The 19,872-nt window shown below is 46.0% G+C and overlaps 1 protein-coding gene across 22 annotated transcripts in view; it reads left to right on the forward strand.

Moving 5' to 3' along the window:
• Positions 1–19,872, forward strand: part of ANKS1B (ankyrin repeat and sterile alpha motif domain containing 1B) — a 462,906-nt gene that overhangs the window by 354,821 nt on the left and 88,213 nt on the right. Inside the window, exon 1 of one of the 22 annotated variants that reach the window (XM_048500526.1) lies at positions 18,432–18,450. The exons of 19 other annotated variants lie outside the window; for them this stretch is intronic. The gene's annotated coding sequence lies outside the window, so the exon portion shown is untranslated. Of the gene's footprint in view, positions 1–18,431; positions 18,451–18,588; positions 18,713–18,883; positions 19,158–19,872 lie in introns of those variants that run through there. 2 more of the 22 variants (XM_048500524.1, XM_048500525.1) reach the window with 2 other exon arrangements.

The following is a 19,872-nucleotide window of genomic DNA, read 5'->3' on the forward strand; positions in this document are numbered from 1 at the left end:
CATGTACCGAATATATTTTCCTACCTGTTAATTATCTGCTTAAAATAGCATATCATTAGCAGAAAAAGTTGGTTGAATTTAATAAGGAAAGTTCTATGCATATGCACCACCTGGTAGAAGGTATTTTCTTTGTGTTTGTGGAACTGACTGAATAGAATTCTCTCAACCAATACTCCCAATATGAAAGGGGGGAGAGGTATTAACCCTATATGGAAACCTGGATCATTTGCTGTTCTCCTTAATAAACAGATGTGCAATCATGCCTATTACAATAAATAATAGTACTGACAGTGGCTTCAATATGCAGTACACTACAGTTTCTAAGGTTTTTTTATTGTATTATATTGCTAAGATACTCTACAGTTGACAACTCTGCCCCTTGAGTATCAGTCACAAGACCACGCGAATCAGTAGCAAAAAGGCAAATGGTTGAAAAATCAGTGAAAGTTTATTTCCAGAGCTCTTAACAGCAAGCTTGCTGGGTCCAGGACCCCGTTTTGCAGCAATACATTGGGTTATATACTGGTACATCAACAAGCACCAATCAATAAATGATTGGCTAATTAGTGCTTTACCTCCTCTTCCCTCCTGTCTATGTCTTGTCCCTAGAATTTAGGGTGCTTTCCCACGTTATCATCGTGGGTTGTGACCAGTTTGTTGGCTCAAGCAACAGTTTTGAGATAGCTACATGTCAGATAACCATGAAGCAAGGCTCCCTGGGGAGGGGGTCAGGAGGAGAAGAGAGGCAGGTGGCTTTTCTGAGAATCACAAGGACACCGCATCGAAACATATTTCTCGGAGAGACCTTCGGCGGCTTTGACAAGTACACCCAAGTATAGGACACAACTTATCTTGTTTTTGACATAGTGAGCAGTCTGCGGTCAAGGCTTCACACATTCTGGTACATCTGCAAGGGCAATGCTTATTAGAGAAATAAAACTTTTCAGAGCTATTAACGCTGTAGGTTCCGGCTTAGCAGAGAGATCTTTCTTATTGGGGTTCACCTTACAATTCCCCCCTCAAGGACTCTCTGCGTTGCGTAACCTACAGAGACGGGGTTAAGGGAATAGCATCAGGATGAGGAGGCTTGAAGGACCTCCGGACTCTTCTGAGAGCCATAGCTGGGACCACAGGTTTAGGAGATGGCTGAGGTGGGGGTATCTGATGGAGCTGCATCCCTTCTACTACTCTAGAGATGAGCCGAGTGAAACAGGGAATCAGACAGGGAACAAACAGAAAACCAGCCCCTGCACATAAGACAATAAATGCAATCTTTTTCCACCAGCCTGCTGAGAACAGAGACCCCAAGAAACCTCCTAGCCCAGTATCTTGAACACCAGTCCACGTTTGGACTGGAACATGGGCCAGTTTCCTCATGTGGTCAGTGATCTCCTCAATGGCCTTACCTTGGTCATCAATCTGCAGGCAGCAATTAGACAGGTTAAACTTGCATGGCGAGACACCACACCTTCTGTGGCCAAAGAACAAAAATCAAGGGCCAAGCGATTTTGATAAATTGCAGTGCGAAGCTGAGTATTTTGTTTGGCTAGCAGATTAAATGCAATGGAGGTCTCATTGGTGATGATCTCCAAGACTGCCTGTAAGCGTATGATACGATTCAGCATGTATACAGGGGTGCGGTAGCCCCAGGTCCCATCTTCTGCCCATGTGGCTGGACCATAATACTGAATGATACGGCTCACAATGGTGGCCACTCATTGTCTTTCCAATTCCCAACCTGCAGGGTTCTTTTCTGTCTAGAGGGTTCTTTCACTCCCAATTCATCATAGACCGGGACACCTAGTTTCTCACCGGTTTGCAAAGGGATCAGGAAGAAGCTTGGTTTTATCACCCCTAGAACACATGAACCAACCCAATCAGGGGGCAGGAGGGGATGAGCATATTTACCACAAATCCAGAGCAACTGATCAGGGGCTTTCCAGACCAGAGAGGTATTTCCTAAATTGTTCCAATAATAGCAAAGAGAGGAGTCCCCCCATGGACAGCTGTTTGGGGCAGTAACATTCTTACCTGCCCAAGTGCTGATTGTTGTCCCGTTCCATTCCCTTGTGGTTTGGCACAATAGGTTCCCAACTAAAGCTCCTTGGCCTGCTGAGCGACTCACACAATAGGAACTCACCAAGTTTGTGCTAACCGACCATCGGGAAGGACGGTCTGACCAGACCCATGTGAGGTTACTCCAAGAAATAGAAGAGTTTGTGACTTCTCTGGCCTCCCATGGCCATTGTTCACCCATGTTAGTACCTCCACATACATAGCAATTTTTGACAGAAAGGGCTGTGGCAACTCGTTCAGCCAGATCAATGAACATGTTTTTGGTTAGAGGTGGGATTTCAATTTTTGTTCCCAATTCCTCATAAAAGGTGTGATAGAGGTATCTCTTGGGTTGAGATGGGGGCATGGGACCTTGGGGGGTAATTTCTAACTTAAGCCAGATTTTTGGATCTGTACCACTCCCATAGATGAAAAAGCCATAGTACCGGGGCTTTGCTTCAATGCCAACCTGAGTAGTCACACAGACGGGGTTGCAGTGTCCGGTGCTACACTCATGTGTGTGAGATGCTGTTGGAGCCTTGAGGGAAAATGGGAGACCCTTTTTCTTTTTGGGTTCTCTCTTGTCAGTGGACCACCAAACATTGGACTCCCAGGTGCGACAGGGCATGGTGTCGGGGGTCCTTGTGCGGGGGCCCGCAGAGGCACCCAGGCACATATATTTGGGTCGTTCTATGTAGCTCCTTTCCCACCCAAGGGCACCACAATTTGTCCATGGAGAATCTCGGACCACCTGGCAAGCATCAAAACATACAGAAATAAGTGCACCTTTTGTGATAGAACTGTTCTGGCCAACAAGCACAGTTTTTGAAGATAGAGCTGCCCAAATTCTTAAAACGGTGGGTCTAACATTTCCCTTAGGATTGAAGCAAGTTACCTGGTTGCCGAGGGTGCAGGTGGAAAACAGCTGGCCTTGGAATTCACAGGTGCCCACTTTTCCCTTACATTTATAAACAGAGTGAAATACTAGGGTCTGAGTCACCTTGGTCCCCTGCCGGGTTTCTGTCAGGCAGGGAGTGCACGGGTTTGGGGCTGTTTGGCTCAGTTGGAGGGATCCAAACATAACGAGCCAGAATGGGATCTGAATGCAAATGTGAGCCATCATGGCAAGCCCACCGCCAAAGGAACCAAGAAGTGACTAGACCAAGGGCAATACCTCCCAAACACACTGGAATCAGAACCGTGGCCTCCAGAGTGCAAGTCGCACGGAACCTAGATCAATGTTTGCAGGGATTCTGTTTGGGGGCACTACCGGAGCAGGTCGTGGGGAGTAGGGGAATACCCGATATTCAGAAACAGTGGGATGGGGTCGTCCCGTGAACACTACCAAATAAACAACATCCCCCCTCGGGCCAGGATCATGAAAAGAATCAAGCGTAAGTTCAGGACGGGGACCTCCTGTCATAGAGTTCAGTCTTTTAAACTGATGAGTCGTTCACCTGAGCAGCCTGGGTGCGTCTCAGGGATCTTACAAGAGTCAGGGATGCTGGAAGCTATCACTGTTCACCTGAGCGGCCTTGGTGCGTCTCAGGGCTTTCGGGTGCAGGAACTTCAGAGGGATGCAGTTGTTCGCCTGAGCGGCCTTGGTGCGTCTCAGGACTTCCAGGTGCAGGAACTGTAGGAGGCTGTCGCTTGAAGAGGAACTGTAGATCTTTGACTGGATCGTCTGACAGGGGGCGCACGGTCCAACTCTCGGGCTCTGGAACCTTTTTGACACGAGAGAAGTGCAACCAAGTTTTGCAACCGGTTACCTTAACCGCGGTGTCGGTGGTCAGAAGGACAAGCACAGGTTCGGACCAGGCTGGTTGAAGAGGCAACTTGTTCCAAACCTTGGTGACCACCCAATCACCGGGCTCGATATCGTGAAGTGGACCGTCTAGGTTGAAGGGACGTTCCTGCAGGGAGAGAAAACGACAGGCGGCCAGAGACCGAGACAAAGACATAACCACTCTTTTCTGAATACCCTCCCCAATTTCTAACTCGCCTTTCTGGGTGCCAGGTGCCTTCAGGGGCCAAGGTCTACCAAACACACGTTCAAATGGGGAGAGTTTAAGTTTACCCCGGGGTGTAAGGCGGATGATGGACAGGACAATGGGGAGTGCTTGGGGCCATTTAAGGCGGGACCCCATCAACTGCTTGGTCAACAGGGATTTAATAACACCATTCATTCTTTCAACAAAACCAGAGGCCTGAGGGTGGTAAGGGGTATGGAGCTTCCATGAGATATTAAGAAAGTCTGCGATTGCTTGAAGGACTCTAGCAATGAAATGTGGCCCGCTGTCAGAATTTAAACCTTCGGGGATTCCCCAGCGGCAACAGATGTGCTCAAGAAGGACCCGGACCACCTCACGGGCCTTGTTTGTACGGCAGGGGAAAGCTTCTGGCCATCCCGAGTACAGGTCCACAAGGACAAGCAAGTACCGGTAGCCTTGTTGTCGGGGAAGTTCAGTGAAATCGATTTGCCAGAACTGTCCAGGGTAGACTGAAGGGTTGTGCAGGCACTTTCGGGGCTGTTTGAGGTGAGGGCGATTGTGAGCTGGGTTGACCTGTTGACAAGTTTGACACATTTGAACAATATGGTGCAGCAAAGGACGGACAGGACTTTGACTCTGGAAGTACTGTTTCCATATTTCAATCAGTTTGTCTTCCCCAAGATGAAACTGCGTGTGTAATTGTTGACAGAGGGAACGTCTGAGGGCATCTGGAATCCAGTGGCGTCGGGTGTCAGGATGAATGAGCCAAGCGTTGTCGGCCTCGGTGTTTACATATCCCAAGGAACTGGCAAGTGCCTCCTCAGCTTCAGTATAGACAGGGACAACATCAGGGAAGGGGATGACCGTTGCCACAACGCATGAGTCCTCGGCTGAGAGGGGCAGGAGGGCTGCTTCGCGTGCTGCCAAGTCCGCGGCTCGATTTCCTCTGGCCACTAGAGTGTCTCCCTTTTGGTGTCCCTTGCAATGGACGATGGATAGCAGCTTTGGAAGTTTTACAGCTTCCAAGAGTTGGGAGACTGCAGCAGCATGACGGATGGGGGAATCTGGCTGATCCAGGAGACCCTTTTCTCGCCAGAGGTTGGCAAAGGCATGCAGGACCCCCCAGACATACTTGCTGTCTGTGTAGATGGTGACTTCTTTTCCAGCAGAGACTTTGAGGGCTTGTAACATGGCTTCAAGCTCGGCACGTTGAGCTGAGCAGCTGGCAGGAAGGGAGCCGCACTTGACTGTATGCCCATTTTCAGTTACTACTGCCCATCCTGTGTGGCGGGAGCCATCCATCATGAAACTGGAACCATCAGTGTAAAGGATTTCTGAATATAATAAGGGAACATCTTCCAGGTCTGGTCTGGCTTTTGTCTGGTAGTCAATGACTGACACACAATCATGTTTGTGGAAGGAGACATCTTTCATGGTGTCATCGGGTTCTGCTCCAAGAGGGTGAAGGAAGGTAGCTGGATTGTTGCGATCAGAGGTCTCAATGTAGACTTCTGGGTGTTCCAAGAGAATTGCTTGGTATTTCATCAGGCGGGCCGAAGTTAGCCAAACTGGTCCACGGACTTCTAGAATGGTTCTGATGGAGTGTTGAGAGAGAATCCTGACAGATCCTCCAAAGGTAAACTTCTGGGCTTCTTGGGCCAGCAGGGCTGCCGCTGCCACTGCCTGCAAGCAAACGGGCCAGCCAGAGGCAGTGTCATCTAGGCGCTTGTTGAAATAGGCAATCACCCGAGGTCCCATGGACGAGGGTTGAGTCAGGACACCACGGGCTATTCCTTGACCATCAGCTCGGCGCCCGTCAGCAATGTAGAGGTCGAATTCCGGGAAGAGCGCAGTTCGGCAGGAGTCACTGGGATTGGGAGCCTGTTGATGGCTTCAACTCACTCAGGCGCCAAGGATCTCTGCCCGTTGCAGAGATCATGACCCAAAAAGCGAACCTTTTGTTGAACCAGCTGGGCTTTCTTCTTGGAGACCCGATAGCCACGATCATGGAGAAAATTCAGAAGAGAAACTGATGCAGCATGGCACTCCTCCGCACTCTCGGCTGCCAGAAGGAGGTCATCAACATACTGCAGCAGGATAACGCTGTCCGGTCTGGCCCACTCACGCAGATCTCGGGCTAGCGCTTGACCAAAGATAACTGGGGAGTTCTTGAAGCCCTGAGGCAGACGCCTCCAACAGGCTCTGCTGGCTTCTTGACCCTCGGAATGGTAGGTAAAGGCAAAGATGAGCTGGCTATCGGGGTGCAGGGGAACACAGAAAAATGCATCTTTCAGGTCAAGGACAGTGTAGTTGATCAACTCTGAACATAAGGCGGAGAGTAACGTGTAAGGATCAGGAACGTTTTGACACAAGTCTTCAGTACAGGCATTTATGGCTCGCAGGTCATGCACCATCCTCACTTCACCAGATGGTTTTTGCACAGCCAAGATCGGGGTGTTCCAGGGACTATCTTCTGCACGGAGAGGAAGGAGAACACCCCCCTCAAGGAGTCTATCAATGACCACTGCTAGACCAGGTAACAAGTCCTTCCTCAGCTTGTACTGTTTGATATTCACTGGGGTGACATTGGGGCGAAGCTTGACCACAACTGGGGGACAAGTGACAGCTAATCCTGGCTTTCCATTGTCCCAGACTCCTGGCTCAACTTTAGACCAGTCCCAATCAGCCAACTTCTGTACATAGGGAGCTGGAGGGACGTCTCTCCTCGCCAGAAATCTATTCCTGTTCTCAAAAGAATTCTGTTGGTCTGTGCCTCATCTCCCAAAAACTCAATGACAGCCTTTGTAGAATGCAAAAAGTTTCGTCCCAATAGATTCACATGAGCTTCAGGCAAATAGATAAATTCAGTTCAAATGGGGGTATCACAATTCAGGAGAGAGATCTCTGCAAGCTGATACTGAATGGTGGACTGTGTTCCTGTGGCTCCTTGGACCAAAATACTACATTTTTCAGCGATGGGAAGGGGTCGGTTTACAGTAGAGAGAGCTGTTCCAATATCAATTAAGAAAGTCATGGGTTGATCTGCCACCCCCACTTTTACCCAGGGCTCAGGGGGTGGACTGTGCCCCTGACCCCTTCAGTCTGAATCACGAACAACTGCTGCCATCAGTGGGGTTGGGTTAGGCAGAATTGGGCGTTTGGACCATCAGGATCTTCAGAGGCAAACTGTCTAATGGCATCTTGCAAGCATTGGAGAAACTGTGCAGGGCTCTCTTTGGTATTCCAGAAGAGTTCTTCCACCCGGGGCCCATTTCTACTTCTGAAAGCACCAACTTGGCTAATGCTTTGACATCTTCCCAAGTTGGCTGGTGAATGGCAAAAAGTGCATTGAGTGTAAAAATAACATTTTGAGACTGAGTGAAAAACTGGCCTTTTAATTCTGACAATTTAGAAATCTTTAGAAGGTCCCTATATTCATTTTAAAATGTTCTTGACAGATGAGGAAGCCAGCCTCTTGGAGGCATAGGGGGAAAAACAGTGGTTTGCTGAACAAGGGGGTAAATGGAAACAGGAGTCTCGACCGGGGTTTTCAGGGTCGTATCAACAGCCTGCACTTTGGATGGAGGTGCCGAGTCATTCACCGAGGCAGAGGGTGAGACTGGCAGAGCCTGTTGGGGAGGGGTGCAGAGCAACGGAGGAGCTGTCTGCAGAGTATAACTGGGAGGTGGATCAGGCTGTGAAAGCAGATCAGGCTTTCTCTGACACTCAGAGGACAATTTCAAAACAACATTTTTGCTTTCTAACTTAACATTTTCATCACAACGTTTTGGGATTCATAATATGAAATACATACAAATATTAGAGTTTTTCCACATACAAATATTAGAGTTCTGCCAAATTTCCTCCTTAAACCAGTAAGTCCATGCCCGTAAAACATCTGGGTCAAAGGTGCCATTTGCATCCCACTGTGGGATCCCAGATGGTTTGTGCTGTGGCCAAATGGAGGTACAGTATTTTTATTATTATTATTATTATTATTATTATTATTATTATTATTATTATTATTATTATTTATAAACTGGCCTCTCCCGGTTGGGGAGCCCTTGCCCAACTTTCTTCCAGTTCCGCAGGACACACTCCAGAGGTGTTAACACTGGGCGTTGGTCCTGGGGCTTGCTGCCTGATTGTCCCATGTTTCAACTCAGGCTTTAATACAGTTACACAGATTTTAAACACACTTCAGTTAACAATTATCTAAAACCGGTTTAAGTTTCACACAAAATGTCTAACAACAGATTCTACAATATTTCAATTACAATGGAACAAAATTCTTCACTTTTCTAACAATCAATTCTACAAAATTCAATAACACAGAGTTCTTTACTTCAATATTTGTGCCTGACTATCAAGGCACTTCAATAACAAAGAAATATCACCATGAACAACAATACATGCATTTCAAAGACCCTTGTTCTCTTAACAAGGTCTTTTTCTTCTTTACCAAAAGTACATCCTACAGACAGACGTCTCTGTCGAATTACGGAGTGTACTTACCAACAATGCGCCAGGCTGTTCAGTCCTACTGCAAGGTGGCCCTGAACCCGCACTTTCAACAAAAAAATTCACTGACCAAACAGGAATTCGGCTGATGGTCTGACAGCGCTGGTCCCAATCCAAACAGAAAACCCCACGTCCTCAATCAGGACAAGAGCCGGCTTGGGTGTCTGGTGGCGTAGGGTCAGCAATCTCAGCCAAAAACGCCGGTCCTGTCCCACTTGCCTGCTAGGTCCGGGGGAGCTGGTTGGGGCAAATCCTCACCCCGGGCCTCCCGACCTCGTGGGTCCCACGTTGGGCGCCAGGAAACTGACAACTCTGCCCCTTGAGTATCAGTCACAAGACCACGCGAATCAGTAGCAAAAAGGCAAATGGTTGAAAAATCAGTGAAAGTTTATTTCCAGAGCTCTTAACAGCAAGCTTGCTGGGTCCAGGACCCCGTTTTGCAGCAATACATTGGGTTATATACTGGTACATCAACAAGCACCAATCAATAAATGATTGGCTAATTAGTGCTTTACCTCCTCTTCCCTCCTGTCTATGTCTTGTCTAAATTTGGGTGCTTTCCGGTATACGTGGGTTGGCGACCAGTTTGTTGGCTCAAGCAACAGTTTTGAGATAGCTACATGTCAGATAACCATGAAGCAAGGCTCCCTGGGGAGGGGGTCAGGAGGAGAAGAGAGGCAGGTGGCTTTTCTGAGAATCACAAGGACACCGCATCGAAACATATTTCTCGGAGAGACCTTCGGCGGCTTTGACAAGTACACCCAAGTATAGGACACAACTTATCTTGTTTTTGACATAGTGAGCAGTCTGCGGTCAAAGCTTCACACATTCTGGTACATCTGCAAGGGCAATGCTTATTAGAGAAATAAAACTTTTCAGAGCTATTAACGCTGTAGGTTCCGGCTTAGCAGAGAGATCTTTCTTATTGGGGTTCACCTTACACAGTGACTTAGAATACACACAGAATACAAAAACAGTGGTAAAATTAAGATGCTATTAAAAGATAAAACAAAGATAAAATTAAACTTATTTGCTTCCAGTTAATTTAACTAAGTTTGTTCTTCATCCTCTTAGATTGTCTTTTATGAAATAATAATATGGAAAGCAATAATTGAGGAGTACACATACAGTCTTTGCTATAAGAACTTCTACACATAGTTTGCAGGCCTGACCCATGACAACCAATGCAAATTTTGCCATTATCTTCATGAGGTGTGAATTGTCACCCTTAGGCTATATATGTGTGAATGCATGTACCCATGCATACAGACATGCACAGAGTTGCTTCAACATAGCAAGCTGAAGCAGAAGATATTTTGAAGTATTTCAACAGGTTTCCATACTAAGATCTCTCTCCTAGGTTTTCTGCAGACCTATAAGAATAGTGATTGTACTTGCCTGCCATGATTGCCTGATTTCAGCTGTGAAAAACTAGTGCAATTGTTGTACATATAAATTGAACAATTCCATGTTCCTTTAAACAGGAAACTACAATTTATTGTCCTGATTATTTAAATGTAATGAAGAGAAATGTAGATTATGTTGGCTGTATCCAGAGCAAAGCCATCAGTACCAATGATAGACAGAATCAGGCTATACAGAATCTAGTGTGGAAAAGCATCTCCAAACTGCTGATTATTCTGAAGCGCCTCCCTTTTTCTCATGCCATAAAAGCAGCTGCCAGTGCCAAGACACATTTGCATAGCATGATGTAAATTTTGAATCTCTAAAAGTTGTAATGAAGGGAATATTTATTTCTGCATCTCATTAACTACAGTGCAATGAAGTTATTCAGTGCTATGGAATACCTACTTTTGCATCCTGCTTTCAATAACACATGAGTGAGAGAACAGGTAACGTGATAGTGTGTGAAATAAGCTGTGCATAGGTTGGTATTGCCTTGGATTTGATTTTTGATGCTTTGAACACTGACCTACCACACACCAACAGCCAATTATGTCAATTCAGCAAAGTCTGCTCACATCTATTTTCACTGCCTGCATGGGACTACAGCATCAACACACATTCTCAAACACTTGATAGATTGTAGTAATTACTGGTGACCTGGACTAGTCCTGGTAGATCATAGATATATGCATGAGCTCTATAGAACCCCACCCCCACCCCCACCCCCCAAAAAACCCCAAATAGGATAATGGGGTTTGTTCTGAGACCGGACATCTCAAATAATATCAGGTGACTGCTATGATGTGAATTTGTATGATCATATGGAGCTGCCTTTATTTACAAGACCATCACTTTATCTGATTTAATTGGTACTATCTTCTTTCATACTACACTAATCTGAAGTTAGATCATAGGTCCGTGTAACTCAGAATTGTTTATTCTGGCAAACAGCAGCTCATTACGGACTCAAAGAAAGGTCTTTCTTAGGCCTGTCTGCTACTGAGAGCCAAAATAAATGTTATATGTTGCATGAGTCAGGTCACTGATGCGCAATATGACTCTTAGTCACACATCATACAGGAACTAACCTTTGCAAATAGCTTTGTTGTACTGTGTAGCTGTGTTGTACTGTGTTTGTACTGTGTAATGATGAAAGGAGAAAGGACGGGTTTCAGAAATGGCCACTGGGTGAGTCAGGTCCTTGTGGCCATCCCATGGACCTGACTCATGCCACATATAATGTGTATTTTGGCCCTGAATTCCTCTAACTGGAAGGACTGGATTTGTGTTTTTTTCAGCATGCAAAGCATGTGCTCTACCACTGAGCCACAGCAGGTGTTAAATGTTCTGGTAGAATGTAACTTTCAAATACATTACCTTTGCTCCAAATAGCAGTAATAATTGGATAACCCACCTGCATATTTGAGTTTCAGCTGCCTTATTTGTGCTGTCATTCCTTCAATGTTATCAATTATTTGCATCATATAGTAGGCCCACGTGATTTCATCCATATGTGTTTTGCTGTCCCTTGTGCTGCATTAAAAATAAAAGTTCTTCTCATACTGCTTGAGAATTAAGATTGTTGAGACTCAGATTAAAATATCATGGTTTTTTTTAAGAATAAAGAAAACTTGATAAAAGGTTTAAGTCAAAGCTGGATTTATGCATAAGATGAGTAAGCTATAGTTTAGGGCCTTGAGTTATAAGGAGCCTCTAAATACAAAACAATAACAAATTGCCATTTATTTTGCTAAGGCTCTTAAACTTGCCTCAGCATGTCCTAATCTAGTCCTGGCTAAAATATTGCAAGACTATAAATGTTTTGGTCCAAAATATAATTGGAATGCAAATAGACTCAGAAAGATTGAATTGTAGCAAGATTTAAAATACGGCAGAGTACCTATCATGTGTTCTGATGTATACATGAATCAAGCATGGATTTGTCATGATGTGTTTGGCCACCTAAATGTTACAGTCAGGACCTGGAAGTGATGAAATTCAGCCATCTTCAAAGCAGTGTATTTAATTGTTGTTGATGATGTTGTTACTATTATTTTTATTTTATTTACTTTATTTATGCCTTATCTTTCTCACTCAAGGTGAATCACGCAATATAAACTCAAGGTGAATCATATAATATAAACAAAGTAATCATAAAGGGTGGTATATAAATGGTGGAACCCCCCCCCCCCCAACAGCATCTCTTTCAATGTTGTTTAAACCAGAGAGCCCAGAGTCTCCCTTTAAGGTGGATTTAAAAGGAGAATCTGGGCTCTCTAGTTTAAATAACATTAAAAGTGATGCTGTTTCAGGGTGGATTCCCCCCTTCAAAAAATAGCATCACTTTCAATGTTGTTTAAAGTAGAGAACCCTGGGTGTGTTCAGATTTGTGTGTTGGGGCATGTTCTATAATGTGATGGTGACTTTGAGATGACCTGGTGCAAAAAATGTTGTTTGGTCGTGGTGGGGGAGGATGGCCGCCCGTATAGGAGGGGCGCAAAACTCAGATTTTGTCCCGAGCTCCATTTCCCCTAGCTACGCCTTTGGGCAAGCCATTATGTCACAAGGTGAGAGCTGCAACAGAGAATGGACATGTACAGGCAGCCGTCAAATTCATTTATTTTCTTGGCTCCTTCAGAAGATTTTGCTTGGATGAATGTAGCTGTAGTCATATAGTATAGTAGGAGACATGGTCTTGCAGATATGCAGGTCCAAGTCTATTAAGGGCTTTGTAAGTGATAACCAGTACATTCAATTGAATTTGGAATCTAACAGACAGATTGTGGCATGGGAATAATATGCATACTCCACCTAGCTCCTGATAGTAACTGAGCCATGACATTCTGTACCAACTAGAGCTTCTGAGTTGACTTCAAGGGTAGAGCTATGCAGAGTGCATTACAGTACTCTAATCTCACCATGATCTAGATCAGCCAAATTAACATAGAGGGGCATCTTCTAAACTAAATGGAGATGGTAGAATTAGGAATAATTTCATCCTGAAACCTACTTGACCTGTATTTACTTCCCACTAGTTTAGTTTCTGGTATATCTTGTTCTGTATTCAATGAATAAGATGAATAATTGTTCTTTTCTTCTTTCCAGTACCTTCTTAGAATATTTAAAAACATAAATCATATCTCTTCATCTCCTACCCCTATGCCAACTGTATCCAGAGTTTTCACCCTTTCATTTCAAATCTTTCATCCATGAATCCTGAATCCTGTCTGTCTGTCTGTCTGTTTGTTTATTTACTTATTTATTTATATGCCGCCCTCCCCCAAAGGGTCATTGATTTACCATATCTTGGCCTGAATATAGTACTCCAATTGTGTGTTTCTCTGGAACAACCAGGAAATAAAGTGCCATAGTGTCATGGATCTTCATAAGAGCCAGCGTGGTCTAGTGGTTAAGAGCAGGTGGACTCTAATCTGGAGAACTGGGTTTGATTCCCCACTCCTCCACATGAATAGTGGGCTCTTATCTGGTGAACCAGATTTATTCCCCCATTCCTGCATTTCTGCTGGGTGCCCTTGGGCTAGTCACAGTTCATTCAGAACTCTCTCAGCTCCACCTACCTCACAAGGTGTCTATTGTGGGGAGAGGAAGACTTTGAGTCTCCTTACAGGAGAGAAAGGGAAGTATAAATCCTACATTAAAAAATGGAGGTTTCTGTCATTGCTCACAAGTTACAAAAGAGTTTTATAACAGTAGTTAGTTCATGTCATCTCCAAATTACAGTCTGGATCCAATAATTCTCTTCTGCAAAGTGAGAGCTTTCACTTAGTAAAAGGAAAATCTAATAATTAGAAGGAAGGAATAAGCCCAGGATTTATGTGTTTGTTTATGTTGTTTATAGTTGGTCGTTCTCACTGAGGCTCAAGGCAGATTACACAGTGTACACACAGTATTTTTGTGCGTGAATACAATTAAATACCTAAAATAAATATATCCAAACATTTTTAATTTTTTTGCAGGTAAAATGTAACTTTAACATAATGCTTCTTTACTGTATTTATTATTCCAAAAATATGCAATAGAATGATTATTGGCTAAGAATGAACAAATTGAAACCAAAAGGAACCAATAAGAAGGCAGTAAGTAGAATGCAAAAGATGGGACTGAAACTATGCCCACAAATTCCCAAAGAGTGAGAGAAGAAGTCACAGAATCATACAGTTGGAAGAGACTTCATGGGCCAACCAGTTCAATCCCTTTCCATTCTGGAACACACAAGCAAAACACTCCTGACAGGAGGCCACCCAGCCTCTGTTTAAAAACCTCCAAAGCAGACTCCACCCTTCGAAGTAGTGTATTCCACTGCTGAACAGCCTTTGCTGTCAGGAAGTTCTTCCTAATGTGTACGTGGACTTTCTTTTTCTGTAGTTTGAATCCATTACTCCATGTCCTACCTAGTCTCTGGAGCAGCAGAAAACAAACTTGCTCCATCTCCAACATTACTTCCCTTCAAATATTTAAACATGGTTATCATGTCACTCCTTAACCTTCCCCAGACGAAACATACCCAGCTCTCTTATGTACTCCTATTGATGTATGTCAGAATCACATTGGCTTTCTTAGCTGCCACATCACACTGTTGACTCACATTCAGCTTGTGGTCTACTGTGTCTGCCAGATCCCTTCCACATGTACTGTTGTTGAGCCAGGTATCACCCATTTTATATCAGTGCATTTCTTTTCTTTTCTTTTTTTTGCCTAATTGTGATTCCTTATATTTTTCCTTGTTGAAATTCATTTTGTTGGTTTTGGCCCAATCTCTAATCTGTCCAAGTCATTTTGAATTCTGGTCCTGTCCTCTGGGGTATTAGCTACCCCTCCTACTTTGGTGTCATTTGCAAATTTGTTTAGCATACCCTCCATTCCTTCATCCTAGTCATTTTAAAAAATACTAGCGGTACCAGGCCACACGTTGCTGTGGGTGATTGTGGAACAAATTGTGGGTGATTGTGGAACAAATTGTGGAATAAACCATTATATATATATAAGGAAGATAAAATGAAGACATTTTAATTTTTTTATCAAAATGCAATGCTTTGATCAATCTTGTGTCATAATCTGTTGTATTCTAAGCATTAACCAAGGAAAAGGATCAAGTTGGAAGAGGCCATTGGTCCTTGTATTCCTTTTCATGCAAGCAAAATTACTAGGCCATTAATTCCCATTCTAGATTTTCGTTATTACAGATGTTGTACAAAAGTAGAATTAATTTTGCTTCAGTAAATTCCATGTGGGATCTATTTGTGGCTATTTAATTCTTGAATTTATATTTACAAATATTTATTTAAACTCTGGTGTAGAACAAACTGGCTTGAATGAGGGAAAGAAACTAGCACTGCCATTCTAAAAACACTTTCCAAGGGAGTACATATCAATTAATAGACCTGAATTGGATTCTAAGTCTTAGGGATGCTCTCTAAAGCTGAAATGAAAGCAAATTCATTTCCTTATCTCTCCACCTGTTAAGTGCCTCTTCTTTGGCATTGTTCCATTCCCCTCCTTTACTACTGAAGTCTATTTTTTAAACAAGTATGTATGCCAGTAACCAAGCAAGCATGCCTCTTTGTAACAGGCACTTAAACTAAACTCTGGACATAAGTGTAGCTGAAGTTAAATATTATTTCAGTAGTTGAGACTATGTAACAGCTATGACTGGATTGCTAGCAATTTTTGCCTGCTTATCAAAAGCAAGGATTACACTACCTGGCTCCAGTAATAATCAAACTGCTTCATACAGCATTGGAAATTGGTTAGTTGAGGAAATTTCTACCTCTTGTTTCTTTTTCAACAACATACAACATATTGGAAGATATATGTGTGCAAATGAGAAATTCAACATTTATTAATTGAAAATAAAAATCCTGAGTATTCCATTTTATAAAGCACTAGCGGGCCCGGCCACACGTTGCTGGGTTGAGTCTGGTGAAGTGGAAAAGAAAGAAAAGGGGAAGCGAACACGTTCGAACACGTGTCATTGCATAATGATTGCAAGGGAGGGGAGGGACAAGGGGGCCCTCGCTCCCCTCCCTCTGTCCCGTTCCCTTGCATGGCACACGTCCCGTCCCTCCCTAACATTCCCCTTCCTCTGCTAGGGTGGGTGGGCCCTGTGCAGGTGGCTGTCCCTGTCCCTTTCACTCCCTTCCCTTGCAGGCAAATTATCTAGCTTAAGACACGCTGAAGGCATGAGCTACGTTGTGTTCAAATTTCAGAGCATTTGGTCCAGCAAACCCTGGACCCTCCCTCACCTTCCCCTTCCTCCGCTAGGGTGGATGGGACATGTGCAGATGGCCCGCCCCATCCCTTTCACTCCAGATGGCAGTGGTTTTCAAGGAAGGCATGGTTGTTTCTCTTGTATCAGAGGGTGTTGCTTTGACGGCCAGCAGATGGCACTGTTGCGGAACAGAACTGTGGTTCCAACTGTCACAGGTGTGGCTTGTACACAATAACGGGCACAGTTGTGACATGTACACAACAGGAGCTGTAGAAACAGTATGGAAACCTGGCCACACGTGAATGCGACATTGTGTGAAAATTTCAAAGCAATGGGTCCAGTAGTTTGGGAGATTACCTGTCAGCAGAAAAACGCACTGATAGATTTTTATATAAATAGATTTGAAGATAATTTTTGAACCATGCTGGGACTTAAAATTAAGCAAACATTGTGTGGTAAGGGTATTGGTGTAGGCATATTCCCCATGGGACCTGAATAGGTTAATTCAAAAAATTCTTTATGTTAGAAACTGTTGTCCTAATGACTATTTACTAGCTTTGATGTACTCTTATGTAATAGTTTGTCTAACCAATACATTACATAAATGTTCCCAGGGAACATGTGGCAAAATAGCAATGGATACCTTAACAACTGCATGTTTTGTACTGTAGGGAGTGAAGCTGGAGAACTTTATTCCTTCATTTGTTTTGATGAGGAATAGAATAGAAAGCTAAGTTGGTGGGATTTTGTGCAATCTGTTATTGATAAGGGTATGAAATAATCACAGTATGTTAACATTACATTCCATAATAAGCATCATTCACTTTTTTCCTGTTTTGTGATCTACAAGTTTTATGACATAAACATTTGTACTTCATTAAAGAGATACAAATTGCAGAGGTGCATGTCAAGGCAGAGGGTAGGATGTATGGGGGGGGGGAGCTGCTTTAATTCGCTGTGGAATAAGAAGGGCAAATTCTGCATACCTATTACTAACCTTGAGGGGGATTCCAATAATGAAGATCCATGTGAAAAGGGGCAAAATAAAGCACGGCCAAAAAGCATTTATCAGCATAACAGCCCATCCAAAGTGGCAGATGATAGAATGGTGGCCATGGACGGCACCATGGCAGCACCTCCAAAGAGGCAATCAGCAGAGTGGGCACCAGCGAAAGAGGAGAAAGTTCTCTTCTCTCCAAAGAAGCCCATTGCTGGGAATGACTTATGCTACACTTATATAGTGGTGTAAGTCTGCCCTGCAAAAAATGGGGTGTTCCTAGGCTGAAATTGCACTTTAGTTGACTCCACTCCAGCCTGTCCCCGGAATGCCCCCTTCCACACCAGTGCAGGCCCCAATGATGGTGTGGGGGACAAACTTCCAGATTTGGGCACTGTGAAGCCATGTGACACTTCACTGTAGAGGTAAGTGCCTCTGCACCGGTATCTGTGCCACTATGCACAGTACTGATGGCAGTGGCGCCAACACAGGAGTCATGCCACATGCAATGAATCTTCCTCCCTCCCCCTTTGGATTGCAGTTATTGTTCACATGTACTCTGTCACGTGATTATGGGACATGCTAATGTCATATAGCCCTCATATGTGGTCTTCCCATTTCAAGGCACCCTGAACACACATATACATGCAGGCCTCATGGAAGCCACTTTCCTCTAAGGGTATGCCAACAGGGCTTTGTTATTTGTGAGTATCCCTGCCCCCCCCCCCCCAATGGTATCCTCATTCTCAGCATTGTGCCAGTAGAGTCACAAAGACAGTCTGGTTGGCAGTCTGGTATTCACTGCAGCCCCACTGCAGCCCTGTGGGATGTCACCTTAGAAAAGTGGCTCCAAATGTTGCTGGAGTGGTGTGGAAACCACCGCCATGCTGCTCCTGTAATGTAAGCACTGATGCTTGATTCCTTTAGTCAGCAGCTACATACGTCAGTCTGCCTATGCAGTTACAGGTGCAACGCAGCAAGCTTTTAAATGGCTTCGGTGTTATTTATAGCGGGTTGAATGAAGCCACCTCTTTACTCCTGAGTTATGCCGAACTCCTTGAGGGAGACCAGTGCCAGTCTGGGGGCTTCAGCCTTAAACCTAGATGAGCCGGAGGGTCGCCAAGGTGGTGGTGGGGGCAGTGCAGAAGACCACCTTTCTGCCTCATGAAAGAGGGAGGGGGAAATGCCGTTCCCTTCCTGATGTCGAACTGAGGGGCGTGGGGAGGACGGCGCTGGCGGGACAGTGACAGGTAGTTTCTCCGGCGGCTGAAGCGGCAGCCACCGCAGGGGGAGGGTCACTCTGGGTGGCGGCACGTGGGCGCCAGTCGAGCAGCCCGGCAGCCGCTTCCCTCTCGTGTGCAGGCGGGCGCGGAGGAGACACTCGGAGAATATCCATAGTAACAGGGGATGCGAGGGGAGGGGGGAGGACGGCGAGGCGCAGCAGCAGATCGGCAACCTGCCCGCCCGCAGCCAGCGCGGCGTGCGCCCGGACCTCTCCGCTCCGCAGGCTGAGTAAGTGAGTGACGAGCTGCCGGGGCCCTGGGTGGGACACCGCTGCCTCGGGAGTGGGGGGCGCGGAGGAGCTCGCCGCCCGCCTCCTCCTCCCCCCCCCCCACTCCGGCACGAGCATGCGGCGGGAAAGGGGGAGAGGTGGGGGATGGGTGGCGGGGGCGCGCGCTCTCCACTTTTCTCTTCCCTCCCTCGTTGGCGGGCTGGGGCCGGCGGCTGGCTGGGAAGGGAGACCGGTTGGACGGGGAAGCGCTCAGCTGTGCCCGGCCCGGTTCCGCTGAGGCGCCCTTGCCTCGCTAGCCTAGGCGGGGAGAGGGAGAAGATGCACCAAGGCGAGGGCTCAGCGCTGCGGAATAGAAATACAGCTGCCTGGCTGCCGGCCCCCGCCTCTGCCTGCCTGCCTGCGCTCGCCGCCGCCGCCGCTCTGCTGCGATTCTGCTGCGCCTAGGTGAGCCCGCTTTGCTGATGCGCGTAAGCCCAGCGCGTGCTGCGTGCTTGGCTGGGGAGCCTGGCGAAGGACGGGGGCTGCAGATGGGGGGCGGGGGGACACCTTCCTCTCCTTGACCCCACCGGCTGCAGGCTGGCCCGAAAGGGGCTTGCTACCGGCCTGTTTGCCCCCATCTCTGCGTTGCTGCAAAGGAGCTTCTTCGCCCTTTTCTCAGTCCTTTCGGATGCGGAGGGGTCTTCAGGAATGCCGAACTCCCTAAAAATAACCTTGAAAAAAGGGAGAGGGAGCCAAAAAGGAAGCTGCCGAGAGAGACAAGGAGGGCGAGAGGGAGAAGTGTGCGCCGTCTGATCGGCGCGGTCCAGCCGTGTGGTGCTGGCGGCGAGTTTTCTTCGCTTGTGCGGGGAGGGAGGGAGGGAGGGAGGGAGGCCGGGCGAAGAGGCGACGAGGAAGGTGACTCTCCCGCATACTCCCTCCGCGCATTTGAAAGCGGTGATTAAGCTGGAGGAGAAAAGTGGGCATGTTCTGTCAAGTGATCCGCCCTGGATCCGTAGCTGCGTGCAGAGCCTCCGATGGCTTCGCTCGGGGACGGTTGTGTCAGCATTTACATTCCGGCTGCTTGATAAGTTAGAAGTCATTTGCTCTTAGGCTCAAACTTGTGAAGGGAGGCGAGGAGAATGTGGGTTTTAGGGTGATGCTCTTTTGGCCTGCATGTTAA

This window comes from Sphaerodactylus townsendi, linkage group LG06, assembly GCF_021028975.2.
Source record: "Sphaerodactylus townsendi isolate TG3544 linkage group LG06, MPM_Stown_v2.3, whole genome shotgun sequence".
Taxonomy (NCBI): domain Eukaryota; kingdom Metazoa; phylum Chordata; class Lepidosauria; order Squamata; family Sphaerodactylidae; genus Sphaerodactylus; species Sphaerodactylus townsendi.